The following is a 20,183-nucleotide window of genomic DNA, read 5'->3' as shown; positions in this document are numbered from 1 at the left end:
CACCAATGTAAACAACTATCAATCATAATCATTGGTTGTTTTGAAGCACTAAACTTGTGTTTGCAAGTTGTATATGTGAAAATATGTGGGTATAATGCAAGAGAGCATCATCCTTAGGACTTAGGAGGGGATGGATTGTGGCCACGATAATCAATTAGTGAAGGAGTATGCTTGATCTCCCTAATGGGACCGTTACCATACCTTTGGTCGATGAGGATACCCTAAACCTTTTAACATCCCTAGACTTATCTTCTAAATATGTCCCCTCCCTAAACAATTAATCCCTAAAACTCAACACTCCTCTTACCTTAGCATGTTGATAACCCCCCTCAAATCATTATGGAGATACAAAACCTCACCTATAGAGACAAAGACCAGCTCCCAAGCAATGACCCCTCACAAAGATCCCCAAGTAGGAATGGATACATAAGATCACTCTAGCTAGCCAAGGAGTGTATGATGCCCAAGCAAAAATGTGGCACCGCCATTTGACTAGAAGCCTATCCACGTGCAAAAATATGCCAACAAGCAAGATCTACAAGCAACAAAGCTTTATCCACAACATGAGCCCCACTAGATCCCGTCAAGGTGTTAAGCTCAAGGCTTCTATGAAGGAACCCTTCTATTTGGGTCCCAAATATTGGAAATAGGGTTATAGTAATGCAAACACACACACACATTGGAGAAGCTCAAGGGATCACACAATGAGATGATAGATAGATAATGAATATGTGATGTACAAAGAAGATAAGTATACCGCAAGATGAGTGTATACTAGCACGAGAGAAGAAACCTCCTAAAGAAAGAAAAAGTGCCTTGGCTGGTCCTAGTGTATTCACACATAATATCACTACCAAATATGGCCACAAATCCCCCTGGGAGTGATGATGTGAACAAGGGGTGAGCTAGCACTAGAAGTACAGAGATGTTCCAGGCTCTCTTTGGAGCTCAGACTAGTCCCCAAAGGGACGTAAGTTTAAAGATTCACAAAAAGTTTCAAACTTCTCTCATGGGAGAGCCTTTGTGAACAAATCTGCCAAGTTGTCATGTGTTGGCACATAAGCCAAGCTGATTTTCCTTGCAGAGCATCTCTCTCTAACATAATGATAGTGCACCTCTGAAAATGTAGATTCCTTGTAACTGCCATAACGCTCTAATTGTCAATGAAGATGGTAGTGGTGGTGGCTGAGGATGTTGAGATATCAAGCTCATCCAGTGAGGCGGTGGACACTGATGACCTGCCTAGGGGATAGGCCCCACACTTATACCACTGGCATGGTTGGTGAGATCATGGGTGATATGCGGCCAGTGGGATGACAGGCTGTGTGACAGCCATTCTAGAGGCTCTGGCATAGTTATAGCGCCAGCTCATTTAGTTGGGTTCACACTATAGAGAGCCCTAGTATGTATTTGGTTAAGTAGCTTTTCATATTGTGTGTACTCTTATCTTTGTATATGGTGTGTTGAGTGTTGTGTGAAGAAGAAGAAGATTTTCAGCCTCTCACCTTGTGTGTTCTCTTTTAGGGTTTTATGAGTGTGTGTGTGCTTGCAAGAGCTTAAGCTCTCTTCTCCCCTGCATCTTTTCATGGTATCAGAGCCTAGTTCATGCTAAGGGCTGAGCTGCAAGCAAGAGAAGCACAAGAAACGGTACGAGGGTAAGAGCTTCATCTACTCTTCCCTATTTGTGTTGGTGACTACACCCTTGTCGGGAGCTCTACAGGAGGCACTGCTAAACGATCTCTGATTGAGGAGCTTCCTTTGTGGGAGTAAAAATATAGGGCAAAAATTTGGGCCGAAAATGCGTTTCGGGCACGTTAAGACCTCCGTTTTTCAGAAAGCAGGCGATTTCAAGCACTACGGGTAAGTCATCGATTCTATGCAAAACTCTGTTTTAAGAACTGCAAGAAGACAGATTGGTTGTGCAAACATTGTGTGTGCTGCAAGGAGGTCAAATAATTGCCATTGGGTGTATGTATACACATTGAGGTCACTGGTGGTTGTGACATTTGAGTGTAGTACAGTACCACTGCAGAAAATACAACAGTTTGTGAAGGACAAACCAGAGTGCTGTTTCTGGTAAATTTGTGTGTCTGGAAAGATGTCAAATGATGACATAAACCAGATTGTTGCTGAGAAGCTTGACAAGAATAACTTCCATGCTTGGAGGTTCAGGTTGACAAATTTCCTGATGGGAAAGGGTTACTGGGACTACATAGAAGGTGAGCATGAAGAGGCACCAGAGATACCGGAGATCAATCCGACCGCTGCAAATGTGAAAGAGTTCAAGGATTGGAACCAAGGAGCCCGAAAAGTTATGTATTGGCTCTCTATCAGTATACAGGACACCATGATTGGGCACATACAGGATGCCAAGTCCCCCAAGGAGGCATGGGACACCTTGGTAAAACTCTATGAAACGAATACCAAGGCACGAAAGATACAGTTGAAGAATGAACTTCATACTATGGAGAAAAAGAGTATGTCTGTGAATGACTATGCAGCATTGAAGATCAAGGGTATTGTGGAATTCCTTGCATCTATTGGTGGCATTTCAGTAGATAATGATGATAAGGTGGAAGTCTGTCTACGTGGTCTCAGGCCACGATACAAGCCGTTCAAGATGTCTATTTAGACTCGGGAAAACATTCCCAATTTCATAGATTTGGTGTCTATGTTGATTATAGAAGAGAAGAGCTTGGGTGAAGACCAACAGTCTTCACAAAACAAAAACAGTTTAGAGCAACAAGCCTTCTACACAAGTTTAGGAGGAGGAGGAGGAGGTAGAAGAGGCCGTGGACATGGCCAAGGAGGCGGCCGAACAGGTAATCAGAATTATGGCCAACAACAACAGTCCCATAATTCACAACAACAACAACAACACGCAGGTGGAAGAGGCCAATTCACAGGCAGATTCAGAGGCAGGGGGAGTCAAAGAGGTCATTTAAATTGGCAAAGACAGTATAATGATACACGTGGATGCTTTTATTGTGGTAAGCCAGGACATGTACAGGCAGATTGTTTATAAGAAGCAAGCTGATATGCAAAATGAAAAATTGTAGCAAAACAACTATGCATCCTTGAGCAGAAACAATGATGATAATGAAAGGTTGTTTGTTATGCAACATGTCATTAATGCCATGTGTGAAAATGTTGAAGCAGCACATAAAGATGATGTATGGTACGTTGATTCACGTGCTTCGAACCACATGGCAAGTCATGGGGAGTGGTTCAAGGAGATGAAAAACCTTGAAAGACCACGTTTTGTGGAAATAGGGGATGACACTGCTCATCCAATTGCCCATGTTGGAGATGTGCCATTGTCTATGCAGGATGGCAAAGTGAAATACCTTACAGATGTACTTCATGTTTCGAACATAACAAAGAATCTGGTTTCAGTTGGCCACATGATTGAGCAGGGTTTGTAGGTTTGGTTTAACCCTGATGGTTGTTATGTTGAAGACTTTAAAAAGACAAGTGCAGGTTGGTTGCGAAAGGCAACAGAGTGGGCAGAATGTTTACATTGAATGTAAACATTCATGAATGTGAGTGCTGCGATGTTTTCATGAATGTAAACATGCATGAAGTGAGTGCTGCGATGTTTGTAAATGGTTCAGGAATTGTTGCAGACACATACATTTGGCATAAAAGAATTGGACATGTGAATGTGCAAAGAATGAAGTCTATGTAGACTAAAGGAATTGTGACAGGGCTGCCAAAGTTTAAAGTTGAAGGTATGCAGAAAATATGTGAAGCATGCCAATTTGGAAAGCAAACAAAGCATGTATTTCCATGTGACAGAAATGTGAGTAGAAATGCACTAGATGTTGTGCATTCATATGTATGGGGTCCTACGAAGACCATGTCTATGGGAGACTGAAGGTATTATGTATGGGGTCCTACGAAGACCATGTCTATGGGAGACTGCAGGTATTATGTGACATTTATTGATGAGACCACACAATGAAAGTGTGGGTATACATCATGAAGGAGAAGAGTGAGGTGTTCACTCATTTTCAGAATTTCAGAGTTATGGTTGAAAAGCAAACAGGGAAACATGTAAAGTGCCTAAGGTCAGATGGAGGGGGAGAGTACTTCTCCAATGAGTTCTCTGATTTTTTGCAAAAGAATGGTATTCAGGAGACAGTTTACATGCAGATACACTCCACAGCAAAATGGAGTTACTGGAGTGGAAAAACAGGCACATTGCTGAGATTGCGTGAGCATTGATGGGAGAGAAGAATATGCCGCATAGCTATTGGGCCGAGGCTGTTTCTACAGCGCAATTTACATCATGAACAGGACTCCAACTGTAGCCATACATGATGTAACTTTAGAGGAGAGGTTTACCGGTAGAAAACCTGATTTGTCTCATCTGAAAGTCTTTGGATGCATTACATATGTACATATGTGCATGTGCCAGATGAGTTGAGAACTAAGCTGGATCCAAAAGCTGAAAAATGTGTATTTATTGGGTATTCCCTTGAGCAAAAGGGATACAAGTGTTATAACCCTGCTACACATGAGCTGAGGGTAAGAAAGGATGTTGTTTTTGATGAGATGATCAGCTGGTATGGTGCTGTGAAAAAGAAGATGTTGGAGCTGATGTGAGTGGAAATGTGGTTGCACAGAATGCAAGTTAGTAATCACAGTCTTTGAGTGGACCAGGAGAGTCCTCATCTAGTGGTTCAATTGATAGACCATGGAGTGGCAGGCTGCGTCATAATACCAGTCCTGCAAATGTGATTAGTACATCACATAAAGGCAAAGAGAAAGTGGTTGAGCCCCTTAGTATGCCTGACATTTCTGCTGGGCATTCTCATGTTGATGGAGAGTCTAGTGGCTCATAGATGAGCCTTGATGAGGATCTTGGGATACCAGCTATGAGAACACCTGGTGTAAAGAAGGATATGGAAGCCATGAATGCAAAGCTACGAAGATCTGGGAGAGTGAAGAATCCTGTGCAGAGGTTTACCTATGATGGTTATGTGGCACATCACTATGCATACATGGCAAAAGTTGTACAGGTTGTAGAGGCCACATGCATTGATGAGGATGTTGTGGAAATGTGTGTTGGGAGAAAGCTATGGATGAGGAGATGGATACACTATATGGAAATGAGACTTGGGATTTAGTGCAATTGCCTGAAGGCAAGAAAGCCATTGGATGCAAGTGGGTGTACAAAGTAAAACATAACAGTGATGGAAGCATAAGTAGGTACAAGGCTAGTTTGGTAGCCAAAGGATATGCGCAGACATATGGCATTGATTATGAGGAAACTTTCAGCCCAGTTGCCAAGATGGCAACAGTGAGAGTTGTGATAGTAGTGGCTACGTCAAAGCAATGGTCTTTACATCAGATGGATTTAAAGAATGCACTCTTGCATGAGGATTTGCAGGAAGAGGTGTATATGTTGCAGCCCTATGAGGATGTGAGTCACCCCGAGCATGTTTGTAGGTTGAAGAAAGCCTTGTATGGCTTAAAACAAGCACCAAGAGCATGGTCTGACAAGATTTTTGAATATCTTGTCACTATTGGCTTTCATGTAGCCAATGCAGATTTCTCGCTATATGTGAGACACAGTGATAGAGGGGTTGTGCTTGTTGTCATCTGGTAGATGACTTGATTATTACGGGAGACCATGATGCAGAGATCTTTGATGTAAAGATCTTGCTTAGACAGAAGTTTGAGATGAAGGATCTGGGGGAGCTCAGATATTTCTTGGGCATTGAGGTGATTAGGTCACCACATGGTATTGGATTATTGCAGAGACAGTATGGCTTGGACATGTTATCCAAGTATGGTATGATAGGCTGTAAGCCTATCTTAGTGCCATTGGATCATAATAGCAAGATCAGTGTAGATTCAGGAGAGATTTTGGAGGATCCTACTATGTATAGGCACATATAGTAGGAAGCTTGATCTACATGACGAGATCACCAGGCCAGATTTGAGCTATGCTATTGGGTTGGTGAGTCAGTTTATGCAGGTTCCTTGGAAGCCGCATTTGGATGCATTGAGACACATACTGAGGTATGTGAGGTCTACTTTGCATTGTGGACTATTTTATGAAATTGGGACAGAGATATGTGTACATGGGTACACAGATGCTAATTGGGCTGGTAGTATCTCAAATAGAAGATCTACTAGTGGCTTCATGTTTTCTTTGGGGAGTGCTGTTGTGACTTGGAGCAGCAAGAAGCAGCCTACGGTTGCTCTATCCAGTACAGAGGCCGAGTAGTACAGAGGTGCTGATAGGACAACATGTGAGGTAGCTTAGTTGAGAAAGCTACTTGCAGATTTAGGTCTATCTCAGTAGATAGACAAGTTATCATTTTCTGTGATAACATTAGCAGTATATAGTTGGCTAGGAACCCAATTTTTCATGCTCGCACGAAGCATATAGAGGTCCACTACCATTTTGTTAGAGAGAAGGTTTTGGCATGAGACATTGACCTTGTTTATGTCAGCACATAGGATCAGGTCGCTGACATCTTCACCAAAGCATTGGGTACAGAGAAGCTCCGCAGATTGAGGGCTTTGCTTGGTGTATATAAGATGGAGTTGAGCTCGAGGGGGAGTGTTGAGATATCAAGCTCATCTAGTGAGGCGGTGGACACTGATGACCCGCCTGGGGGATAGGCCCCACACTTACACCACTGGCATGGTTGGTGAGATCATGGGTGATATGCGGCCAGTGGGATGACAGGCTGTGTGACAGCCATTCTAGAGACTGGCATAGTTATAGCGCCAGCTCATTTAGTTGGGTTCACAATATAGAGAACCCTAGTATGTATTTGGTTGAGTACCTTTTCATATTGTGTGTACTCTTATCTTTGTATATGGTGTGTTGAGTGTTGTGTGAAGAAGAAGAAGATTTTCAGCCTCTCACCTTGTGTGTTCTCTTTTAGGGTTTTGTGAGTGTGTGTGTGCTTGCAAGAGCTCAAGCTCTCTTCTCCCCTGCTGCATCTTTTCAGAGGACTCGCCAATACCCAAATAAAAAATAAGGCGCCTGACCCAAACACACTCAAGTGTAGCTGAAACACTGCCTTGTACTCAGCTTCACAGAGCTAGAAGTGGCCATTGTGGTTTGCTTCTTGGTTGAGCCATGATATACATGAATCACCAAGGCGAAAGCAAAAACCACTCATGTGTCATAACATCCAGCTTAGTTTGAGTCTGTAAATGCATACAACTGTGATTTACCCCCTTGGGATAAAATAACCCAAATTGCATAGTGCCCTTTACGTAAATGAACACCCATTTGACAGATTGCTAATGCTTTGTGCCTGGGCTATGCATAAATCTAGTCAATATTGAGACCACATACTGAATGTCAAGCCTAGTGTTACATAAAAAGATAAGGCATCCAACAGCTTCTTGATATAAGCCAACATCTCTAGTCGTAAACCTCGCTCCATAGGTGTAGCCACAGGTTTACAGTCTTCAAGATTGAACCTCTTCAACAATGCATCTATGTATTTCCTCTATAGCATAACAATGCTATCATTATGCTGCCAAAACTCAATGCCCAAGTAATAGTGCAATAGTCCAAGATTTGACATCTCAAAAGACTTCTCTAAATTAGCTACTATAAAAGCCGAAATATGATCATCATTAGGGTCTATGATTGAGTACATGTCTTCAATGTATAACACGATGACCAATAAAAAATCCTTAATCCCCTTAATACAGAGGGTACTATCAGTTGGGCTATTGCAAAAACCTTTTGCAACCATGTATGCATGTATCTTTTCATACCATACTCTAGGAGCTTGCTTAAGACCATATAAAGCTTTCTTCAATTTGCATACTTTTGATTCTTAAATTTTCTGGAAAAAAACCACAAGGTTGAGATACATAGACCTCCTCATGAAAATCTCCATTCAAGAAAGCAGTTTTGATATCCAGTTGACGTACATTCCAACCTTTATGTGCTGCAAATGTAATGATAGTCTGCATGGTAGTCATACGACATGTGGGTGCAAAGGTTTCACCATAGTCAATGCCTTTCTCTTGTGCATAACCCTTTGCAACAAGCCTAGCTTTATATTGCTCAACATTGCCATCCAGTTTATGTTTTAGCTTGTAAACCAATTTCGTACCAATAGCCTTCTTGCCTAGAGGCAAGTCTACCAAATCCCATGTATCATTTTTTCGTATCGAATCATAGTCAGATTGCATAGCACTCATCCAATTTTCAGATTCCTTTGCTTCATCAAAGGAGACAGGTTCCTCTTCATTACATAAATTGGCAATAAGAGCATAACCTACATCAACAAGAGATACATAATGAGAGCTTGCACGTGTTTTGGTAGGCAAAGGAGTGGCAAATTTGTTGTCACATAGTGTTTGCACTAGCCATTTTGGCATACTTTTAGACTCCACAGTTTTCCTTCTTTCCTCATCAACTCAGACACCATGTCATGTTTATGCAAATGCAGCAAACTACCAAAGTCAAAGTGACCAAAGCGTGCATGTCACAGCTTAGCATCACCCATTGCCTTTGTAGCAGAAACTGTATATGCAGCATGCCTTTGTCTTTCATATGCATCTAGCCTGTAAAGGCCATGAGACAAAGTACCAAAAGCAACAATTATCTTGTTGTCACTGTGATCATGAACAATACATATGTCATCCTCAAACTGAACCACTAAGCCAGCCTTAGTAATGGTGGACAAAGATAGATAATAAGTTCTTCTTGATCCCTGGTACATATAATACATCTGAAAGCGTGATTATTCCACCATTTATAGTAGTGATAAAAATTTTACCAACTCCTTTTACTAGATATGAGGAGTTGTTTGCACATGTTATAGGGTTTCCTAATGGAGCAGATTTGAGTGATGAGAAGTAATGTGCTTACTAGCACCACTCTCAAAATACCAGACATGTACATTTGTAAACAGCCATGTATACATCTTTATGCGAAGGGTCATAACTACAATGAAAGCCCAATCATATGTGCATTGCTTGCAGATTATTTGTTTTCTATATTGGATGTCGATGCATTAGCTTCTATAGCCATACCTGAGTCTTTCTTTTTCTCCTTCTCCAGCCGTTTCCTACACTCAATAATGTAGTGACTAGGTTTCCTCCAATAGTTGCATTTGCCCTTTTTCTTTGGCTTTTTACCTTTCTTATCTGTAAGCTTACCCGATGACTTTGATTTCGGCTTGTAACTACCCTAAGTAAAGGATTTACTTAGGCTTTTTACCTTTCTTATCTGTAAGCTTACCCGATGACTTTGATTTCGGCTTGTAACTACCCTAAGTAAAGGATTTACCTTTGCCTCTTTGTTGATTGGCAACAAAGGCTTGATCTCTTGTATGCATGATTTACCTTGTTGCCTTCCTTGTCTGCATGATTTACCTTGTTGCCTTCCTTGTCTGCATGCTTGCTTGATGACTCTGATTTCGGCTTGTAACTACCCTAAGTAAAGGATTTACCTTTGTCTCTTTATTTACTGACAGCAAAATCCTAATCTCTTATATGCATGACAGATATGTTTTTCCTAGGTTGCTCTTCTTACAAGAGCACAAAAATCAACTCCTCAAACTTAAAGGCATTTGGATTGCCTTTCATCATGAGTCTGATGGTAGAAGCAAAACCTTGATACGAGTTTGGCCACGCATTCAAGAAAGTAGGCACCAATGAACTATCAGGATATATTTCATCAACACTTGCCAGTTGCTCCTTAAAATCCTTGATTTTTATAAGGAAACTATCCATGGAGTCTCCCTCATCCATATGCTCTGACTCTAATTGTTTTTCATATAGAAGCAACACGTGCTTCATTACGTACCTAGTACAATGATGCAAGTGCATCCCGCAAGTGCATCCCAAGCATGTTTAGCAATCCTACATGATCGAATGTGAGGAATTATACTCCTCTTATCTGACAAAGCAATCCTACATGATCGAATGTGAGGAATTATACTCCTCTTGTCTGACAAAGCAACCAACGCATGTGCTTGCACATCCCTTCCATCGCACTTTGTTTGTTCCTACGTAGGAGGTATGCTATGCTGTGGTAATGCACCATGTGACTAAATCCGTGTCTACAGATGTGCATTCTACATCATGTTCATCAGAAAAACCAAGATGTTTCTCAATACCAACCACAACATTCCATAGCCCTTTGGCTACCAATACATGCCACATCATATAGGACCATAACGGGTAGTTGGTCCTGTCAAGCTTATCCTCAACGGATAACATCCGAAATACATCACTGTCTACCATTTCTGATAATACCCAAGCAAGTAATCACATAACCTGCAAAGTGCTGAGCGCTCTTTGATGCAACCAAGGTAGCTGCTAATAAGGTTACTAGCAATGGAGACCTGCAAGGTGTATGAAAGGAATGCATAGTATAGTGAGTAGAAATTTTACTCATGAGACATAGAGATCGATATCGCTGAAGTGAAGCCCATAGATGCTTTCTTGTGTATCTGCACACCCGTCTGTAGTAGATCTGACAAAACTACTCTAGAATTCGATAAAGACAGTGTAAATTCAATCCTCCGAAGATGTCTGCAAAAACGAAAAACCACGTGAATGGCCCCCCAAAATTGCTCGAAACAAAAATCAAATTAAAAATTTCAATACAAAGTACTATACACTTCATGGTGCCCTTTCTTCTTTTGAAAAGATGCAAGGGAGGAGAGAGCTTCAGCTCTTGCAAGCACACACACACTCACATAAACCTTAGAACAGAACACACAAGGTGAGAGGCTGAAAATTCTTCTTCTTCTTCACACAACAAAATAGGTCTACAAAGAAGATAAAGTGACTAACACACATAATAGAGTATATACAAGCGGTCCATAATGTGAACACACTACGAGGAGTGGGTAGATGTGGATTAGTCGGTGTAGTCCAACTGTAGAATCTCTGGCGAAGATATGTCGGTGCCGGCTACCAAACCCACCAGTGATGTAAATGTCAAACGGTCATGCAGACGCCTCGTGAGTATCAACTCATGTTGACCTTGACATCTCAACACTCCCCCTCAAGCTCAACTCCATCTCATGAACTCCAAGCATATCTCAAAATCTATGGAGCTTCTCAACTCCCACGGCCTTTCTAAAGATGTTAGCGACCTGATCCTATGTGTTGATGTAGGCCAAGTCGATGTCGCCTGCCAAGACTCTCTCCCTGATGAAGTGGTAATGTATCTCAATGTGTTTCATCCATGCATGCAAAAGTGGGTTCCTGGATAACTGTATACTACTAAGATTGTCACAATATATGACAACCTTGCTCTCCACATGCAGCCCCAAATCAGCAAGTAGCTTGCATAACCAAGCTACCTCACACGCTCCCACCGTAGCTCCTCTGTACTCCGCCTTTGTACTCGACAAGGCAATTGTGGGATGCTTCTTACTGCTCCATGTCACAACAGCACTCCCCAATGAAAACAAAATCTATTGGTAGATCTCCTATCTGAGATGCTACATGCTCAATCTACGTCTGTGTACCCATATAGCTCCAATGGTACACTTGTTGCATAAAACATTGCATAATCAACAATGGCCCTCAAATACCGAAGTTTGCGTTGCACACTATCAAGATGTGGTTTGCACAAAACCTGCATAAACTAGCTCTCTAAACCAACAGTGTAAATCAAATCTGGCCTGCTAATATTGACATAGATCAAACTCCTCAGAAAATTCCTATACATAGTGGGATCCTCCAACACATAACTTGCATCTGCTAAGATTGCCATTTTGATCTAATGGTACCGAGATTGGCTTACAATCAGCCATCCCATACTTGGACAACATGTCCAATATATATTATCTCTGTGATAGCCAAATACCCTTAGGTTTGCGAATGACCTCAATTCCCAAAAAGTAGCGTGGATCTCCCAAATCCTTCATCTCAAACTTCCTTTTGAGAAGACTTTTCACTCACATGCTCAATCTCATCCAACTTGTCACCCCTAACAATAAGATCATCTACATATACGGTGATGATTGCAATACCTTATCACTCTTGCGCACATACAAACAGTGATATGCATCTACCATATGAAAACCAATAGTGACAAGATACTCAGCAATCTTATCATGCCATGCTCGTGGAGCTTGCTTCAGCCCATACAAGGCCTTACAAAGCTTACATACATACTCTAGGTGACCTGTATCCTCAAAACCAGGTGGCTGATCCATATACACTTCTTCTTGCAAGTCGCCATGCTAGAACACATTTTTTACATCCATCTGATGTAAAAACTAGCCTTTAGCTGCAGCCATCGTAATCACAACTCTCACAGTTGCCATCTTTGTAACCGGGGCAAATGTCTCCTCATAATCAATCCCATGTGTCTGCGCTTATCCTTTAGCTACCAATCTAGCCTTGTACTTGCTTATGCTGCCATCACTATTATGTTTCACCTTATACACCCACTTACCAATAGCTTTATTGCCTTCAGGCAATGGCACCAAATCCCAAGTCTCATTTCCATATAATGCATCCATGTTATGTGCACATTATATGTGTATATACTAGGAGGCTAACCCACAGTAGGCTTGTGAGCATGGAAGCATGGGAACAAACTCTAGTGGAGCATGGGTTAGGACTAACCTTAAGGGTTAAGGTTAGGGTCATGCATCCAAGGGTCACACATGGGAAATGGAGAGTCAAGAGTCACTTGTTGAGGGCCTTCCTATATAATAGGGGCATGGGGCACACTCAAGGGATGTTCTCTTGTGTAGAGGATTGTATCTACATTCTTGCCATTTCACTATAGAGCTGAGTGTTGTTGGATTGGAGTCATACCTCTTGGTGGTATGGGACACCAAGGTTAAGGTATGTGGTACTTCATTATATTTCATGTATGCAACCCCTTGGGCGGTTCATGTATGCAACCCCTTGGGGTGGTAAGTGGTAGAGTTTATGCCTGATTTATGCATGTTTATGTATGTTTATGCATGTTGATTATCTAGAGAGATCTTAGGGTTTTACCAGTGGTATCAGAGAAATCTCTAGTTAATTGTCGTTGTTTTTTCTTTTTTATTCTAATTTTTGGTATTTTTTAAAAAGTAAATTTTTATATTTACAAAATAAAAATGTTATTTTGTTATTTTTTTTTGGTGATTTTGCATGTGGATCATTGATATGGCGGTTAGGATGCGTATTTCTTCTTTACAATGGACAAATCGACATTGCGGGGGAATTTCGTGAGTTTAATGCTGTTTTTTTCTATTTTTTTATGGTTTAAAATAAGCATTAATGGAAAATTTTACCAAAATACTACATATTTTATTGTGGATATTTTTGGTAGAATGGATTCCCTAAATTTTTAGAATTTTTAAAGGAATTTTTTAGAAAATTTTTGAGAATTTTTATGGTTTAAAATGTATTTTTTATACATTTTTGCGGGTTTCCCACAAATATGCAATCATTTTTCTGTGAAAATTCTGCTGAAATGCAAAATGGGGCAATCAATTGATGCATTGGGTTCTCTCCCAGGCGCGTAAATTTCTTTTTTTCCTTAAATTCGAGATTTTCTTTCTATTTCTCTCTCGCGCCCGTGAGAACAACTCTTAAATGGCATAATTTGCTTAAACATTAATCATAATTAATAATTGATTATGATTAAGTTTAAGGCTTAATCCTCTCTGTTAACAGAAAAAAGAGAAGGATGGGGTGGTGTGAGAGTAGGTTTGAATGAGAAGAAGGGGAGGAGTGAGGAGAGGGGAGGGACCTCTCCCTGTCCATTGAATTCCATCGCGCAAGGAGGGGGCTGCATTGCAGCCCGCAGCTTTAAACCAAAGCTTATAAGCTTTTTTAAAAAAAATATTTAAAATAGATTTCCTTTTTTTTCAAGATATTTTCAAAAGGAAAAAAAGCTAAGAAAAGGGAGAAGAAATTTGGGGAAAAAAACATTTACTTCTTTGAAAATTTTATTTTTCCCTCTGGAATTTTTTTTTCTTGGCTTTCCGCATTCTCGGGAAATCTTTTGACCTTTCGAATTTCGGGGATCTTTTGACCTTTTGGATTCCGAAAACTTTTGACCTTTCATATTCTGATTTTTTTTAATCTTTTCATTTTCCCAAAACTGTTGGCTTTCCATATTCTGGGAAGACCGTTTGGATTACGAAAATTTTTGTTCCGTTCGTATTCTAAATGCGTTCGAGGTAAATTAAAAATTTCAAAAAAATCCTAAAAATTAGTAGAAAATTAGAAAAAGGTTATTTTATTTTTTTTGAATATTTGAGATTGGTGTGATTGGCATGTGGTGTGTCCATTCAGGCACCCATGACCATTCAAATTCTTTTAAAAATCTATTTTTAGACCAAAAATTTAAGAAATCCATTAAAATTTTTTAAATTTTCATTGGATTTGAGAATTATCAGGTGAAATTGGAAATTTCGTGGGACGATGGGATTCTCATGAGAATTTAGGAATATTTTAGAAATTATTTTTAGAAATCCTAGAAATTGGTATTTTTAAAATATCAATGGTATTTTGGCAAAATTATTTACTAAATTTTTTTTGAAAAATTATAGGTTTGGAGTGCTAGAACTTTTGGTCAAGAGGGGTCAAGAGAAGGTGAAGAAAAGTTTAATCCAAATTCATAGAGAACCCATTTACCATGGCTCATATCGACTTTTCAGTCAATGACAATGTCGATGACATGAGTGATCATCCCAACTCTAGAAGGGAAGATGACATGAGTGATCATCCCAACTCTAGAAGGGAAGATGTTAAGTTCCATGAAGAAGAAGAGGAGGCGGTAGCAACAAAGAGCGAATTTTTGGAGGTGACACAACGTCTTGAGGCTACAATAACAAAGTGCCATGATGAGATGGAATCACTTAAGGTGCAGATTTTAACTCTACAGAAAGCTCTTCTAGCCATCTCATCTACAACTACCAAAGCAGTTGCTCTTTCTTTTTTGCACCAAAGGTGTATGGCAGGGAGAAGAAGGAGAAGACACAAGAATGTGTGGATGGCTAGCTTAACAGGTGGAATACACACTTTGCTTTTCACCCCTTCACTGATGCGCACCACTACTTGGCTAGGATTTAAAGTTGCATTCAAGAAGGAATTTGTCCAATCAGAGGATGGATTTGAAGTTATTACCAAGCTAGTTAAAAATAGCACGACTAATCAAGAAGGAATTTGTCCAATCAGAGGATGGATTCAAAGTTATTACCAAGCTAGGATTTAAAGTTGCATTCAAGAAGGAATATGTCCAATCAGAGGATGGATTTGAAGTTATTACCAAGCTAGTTAAAAATAGCATGACTAATCAGTCTTTTGATAACTATGTGCAAAAGTTTAGACAGTTGGCTGCTGCTAAAGCCAAGTCTGATGATCATACTTTGTGTGGTATTTTCATCAATGGTTTATCTCATGATTATCAATACGAGGTGAAGAAGTGCAAAGTTAAAACGGCTGAGGATGCTATTCAGGCTGCTCAGGTTTTTCATAAGATAATGATCGATGCCAATTCATCAAAACCAACGTCAAGTGAAAAGAAACCCACGTTCACTTATTCAAATAGTGGACAGAAAAGGAAATTAGTTTTCACACCAAAACCAAAAAATGGTGACAATGCCAGCAAAAAACCAAAGTTTGAAGAGAAAGGGCATACAAAGAAATTTTGTCTTTGAATGGAGTTACAACAACTTCGGCGCCTGGTTAAAAGGTAGGACCGAAAAAATTTATTCGAAAGAAATCTGTACACATTACAGAACTTCAAGGTCTCTGAAGTCAATATTTCGCATCTTGAAGGAACCCAATGTTCAGATTGTACTTTCAGTAAAGACGTTTATGGTCCAAACAAATTATTTCGTGTTTATGGATCAGTGAAAGGACATCAGGTTCATATTTTGTTTGATCCTGGTAGTACTCACAATTTTATTGACAATATTGTGGTATAGAAGATGAAGCTAGAAACCATGCAGAATGATCACATGTACAAGGTCAGGATGGCTGGAGGACAAGTCCAATTTTGGGACAAGAAGGTGTCAAAACTACCATTAGACATGCAATTGTACTCAGATAGGCTTGATTTCCATGTCATGAGCTTGGGTCATGTGGATATAATTTTGGGAATGGAATGGTTTCAAATCAAAAATAAGAATTTTTCAATTGATTGGGTCAACCATTTGATGTCTTTCCATCACAATATGGAAACCTTGTAATTCTTAAAGGAAACATTTTTGTACCCAAGGAAACTTTTATCAATGAGCTGGAATTAATGGAAGATATTTTTAACTATGAAATTTTCTAGTTGGTTATGGATCCAGTGTCTTTGTGTATTCATTTAGATGCAAACACTATTTCTTTAAATGTTTGGGAAAGTAAAGTGTTAAGTTCCATTAAAAGCGAATTTTAGGATGTATTTCTTGATGAATTGTCTCATGGATTACCTCCTAAATGAGAAGTGGACCATAAAATAGAGCTAGTACCAGGGACAGAACCTGTTAGTATTCCTCCGTAGCTTAGCCAATCTGAGGAGGATGAGGTAGCCAAACAACTAGCTGAATATTTGAGGATGGGTCAAATCAGACCAAGTAAGTCTCCTTGGGGTGCACCAGTTCTCCTGGTTAAGAAAAAGGATCAAGGTACCTCGAGGATGTGTATTGATTATAAATGTCTTAACAAGGTTACAATTAAAAAATAAATACCCATTACCTAGATCAGATAATCTTATTGATAGGTTGCATGGAGCTAAGTATTTTACAAAGCTTGACTTGCGAACCGGCTATCATCAGATTTATATAGCAAAGAAAGATGTTCCTAAAACTGCTTTTAGGACAAGATATGGCCATTATTGATAGTTTGCATGGAGCTAAGTATTTTATAAAGCTTGACTTGCGAACCGGCTATCATCAGATTCATATAGCAAAGGAAGATGTTCCTAAAACTGCTTTTAGGACAAGATATGGCCATTATGAATTTTTAGTGTTACCCTTTGGTCTCACTAATGCACCAATCATTTTCCAACAAATGATGAATGATACATTTTGAGATCTATTAGGAAAATGTGTGGTAGTTTTCTTAGATGATATTTTGATATACAACAAAACTTTTGATGAGCATGAGAGTCATCTTAAAGAGGTTCTAGGAAGGCTCACGAGAAGAAAAAATTGTATTGTAAATTATCTAAGTGTGATTTCTTTAAAAAGGAATTGTTATACTTAGGTCATAAGATCTCTCGGGATGGCTTGAGTATAGATTTGGATCAGATCCAAAAGGTTTTGGAATGGCCAGTACCGCATACGGTCAAACAGCTAAGATCTTTCTTAGGTTTTGTGGTATTTCTTTGAAAATATATTCACGATTATTCGAAGTTGACTGTACCTTTTACCAATCTTCTTAAAGGTAAAAATAAAAAGTCCAATTCTCCAATTGGTTGGAATGATAAGCTACAGGAGACTTTCGAAATTTTGAAAAATAAAGTTCAAGATGCTCCTCTGTTAGCTTTGCCAGATCCTAGGAGACCTTACATTGTTGAGACTGATGCTAGTGATTTTGCAGTAGGCACAGCTTTATTCCAGGATGGGAAGCCTATGGCCTTCCAGAGTAAGAAACTCAATGATGCACAGACTAGGTACCCAGTTCAAGAGAAAGATTTGTATGCAATCATTTATGCTTTAAAGATATGAAGACAGTAACTTTACAGGTCTCAGTTTATGGTCTTGACAGATCATCAATCTTTACAGTATATTTGTGATCAACAGGACTTAAAAAAGGTAGAAAAGTCAGATGGGCTGAGTTGATGCAGGATTTCGATTTTATGATTAAATACACGAAAGGTAGCTTAATTTGCTAATGCGTTGAGTCGAATTGGTGAGGTTAATGAACTTTGCTTCACTGAGATTACTTCTAACTTGTACGATTCACTTAGGAAAAAATGCAGCACAGACATTTTCTTTGGAAAATATTAGAATTTGGCAAAATCAGGGTCCAACTCTGAAGTAGATCAGTGAAAGAAAAATCCAACCAATTTTTTCTTCGAAATGGTCTTTTATTCCAAAATGATAAGGTTTGCGTGCCGGATGTGCCGGAAATTAAGTTAAGGATCCTATTTGAGTGCCATGATGCACCATCGGGCGGGCAGGGCATCCTGGCATACAGCATACCTTGGCTTTAGTTAGAAGGACATTTTATTGGCCAAAAATGAAAGATTTTATTCAGAGTTATGTGGTCCGATGTCATCAATGTCAGATAAACAAGGTTGAACGCCTTAAATCTGCTGGGTTATTACATCCTTTGGATATTCCATCTAGAAAGTGGGAAAGTATTTCCATGGATTTCATTACGGGACTTCCACATACCAACAAGGGTCATGATGCCATTTGGGTAGTCGTGGATAGATTGACAAAGATGGCTAGGTTTTTACCGACAAAAACAATAGTTAAAGCTTTGAAATTGGCTACCAATTTGTCGAGCAACTGTTTAGACTATATGGTCTACCTTTTGATATTGTGAGCGATCAGGACTCTATGTTCACGGCTAATTTTTGGCAGGAAGTTTTCAAGAAATTGGAAACAACTTTAAGTATGAGTTTCTCTGATCATGCCGCAATAGTCTGATGGGCAAACAAAGCGTGTGAATCAAGTTGTAGAGGATATGCTTCGTGCATATGTCTCTGGAAAACCATCAAATTGGAAAAAATATCTTCTACTGATGGAATTTGCCTATAACAGTTCTAAACATACGGCTACAGGTTTTAGTCCGTTCATGCTTATGTATGGGTATCGACCCAGGGCACCTATTGATGTCGGTCTTAAGGACATTGAGCTTGATGCATCGAGGGATTTCTTGCATGATATGCAAGAAATGCTAATCGAAGCTCGAGATTCTATCAGGAGTACTCAGGATAGAGCACGGTTTTATGTTGATAGAGGACGCTCATCTCGATCTTTTGAACCAGGAGTGTTGGTTTATTTAAAAGTTCCTAAAGACTCTCAGACTTTATCAATGGAAAAATGCTCGAATAGATATTGTGGTCCATTTCGAATTATATGTCGAATTGGCACGGTTCGTATAAACTAAAACTGCCTCCACATGTTAGAGTTCTCCCAGTCTTTCATGTCAATAGATTGAAAGAGAAGCTGGGAGGTGAGGATAACACAATTACTCCTTAAGAACTCATTGAAGTTGAAGATTTATCTTATGTTTCACACGAACCTGAAAAGGTACTTGAATTCAAGGAAAGGAAACTTCGTAGTCAACTAATCCCTGAGGTTAAAATTTTGTGGAAAGATAGGGAAATAGAGGATTCGACTTGGGAGTCGGTTGAGAATGTTCAACGCAGATTTCCTTCTTTTCATTGCAAGAGTGCAATGTTTTGAGAGAGGGGAAGTATGTTATGTGTACATTATATGTGTATATACTAGGAGGCTAACCCACATTAGGCTTGTGAGCATGGGAGCATGGGAACAAGCTCTAGTGGAGCATGGGTTAGGACTAACCTTAAGGGTTAAGGTTAGGGTCAGGCATCCAAGGGTCACACATAGGAAATGGAGAGTCAAGAGTCACTTGAGGACCCTCCTATATAATAGGGACATGGGGCACACTCAAGGGATGTTCTCTTGTGTAGAGGATTATATCTACATTCTTGCCATTTCACTATAGACCTGAGTGCTATTGGACTAGAGTCATACCTCTTGGTGGTAGGACACCAAGGTTAAGGTATGTGGTACTTCATTATATTTTATGTGTGAAACCCTTGGACTCGGGGGGTGGTTGGGTTGGTAGAGTTTATGCCTGATTTATGCATGTTTATGCATGTTGATTATCTAGAGAGATCTTAGGGTTTTAACAATCCATCTCCTCATCCATAGCTTTCTCCCAACACACATTTCCAATAGCCTCATCAACACATGTGGGTTCTACAACCTGCACAACTTTTGCCATATAAGCATAGTGATGTGCCACATAACCATCCTAACTCAACCTCTGCATAGGGTTTTTGACTCTTCCAGATCTTCGTAGCTTTGCATTCATGGCTTCCATAGCCTTCTTTTTACACTAGGTGTCCTCATTGCTGGAATCCCAAGCTCCTCATCAAGGCTCATCTCCGAGCCACTAGAATCTCCATCAACAAAAGAATGCCCTTGGTATGCCCTACAGAAATATCAGGCATACCAAGGGGCTCAACCACTTTCTCTTTGCCTTTATTTGATGTACCAACTACATTTTAAGGACTTGTATTA

The sequence above is a fragment of the Cibotium barometz genome, chromosome 18 (genome assembly GCF_041138505.1).
Source record: "Cibotium barometz isolate CiBa-2024 chromosome 18, ASM4113850v1, whole genome shotgun sequence".
Classification (NCBI taxonomy): domain Eukaryota; kingdom Viridiplantae; phylum Streptophyta; class Polypodiopsida; order Cyatheales; family Cibotiaceae; genus Cibotium; species Cibotium barometz.
Note: the sequence above shows the minus strand (reverse complement) of the source record.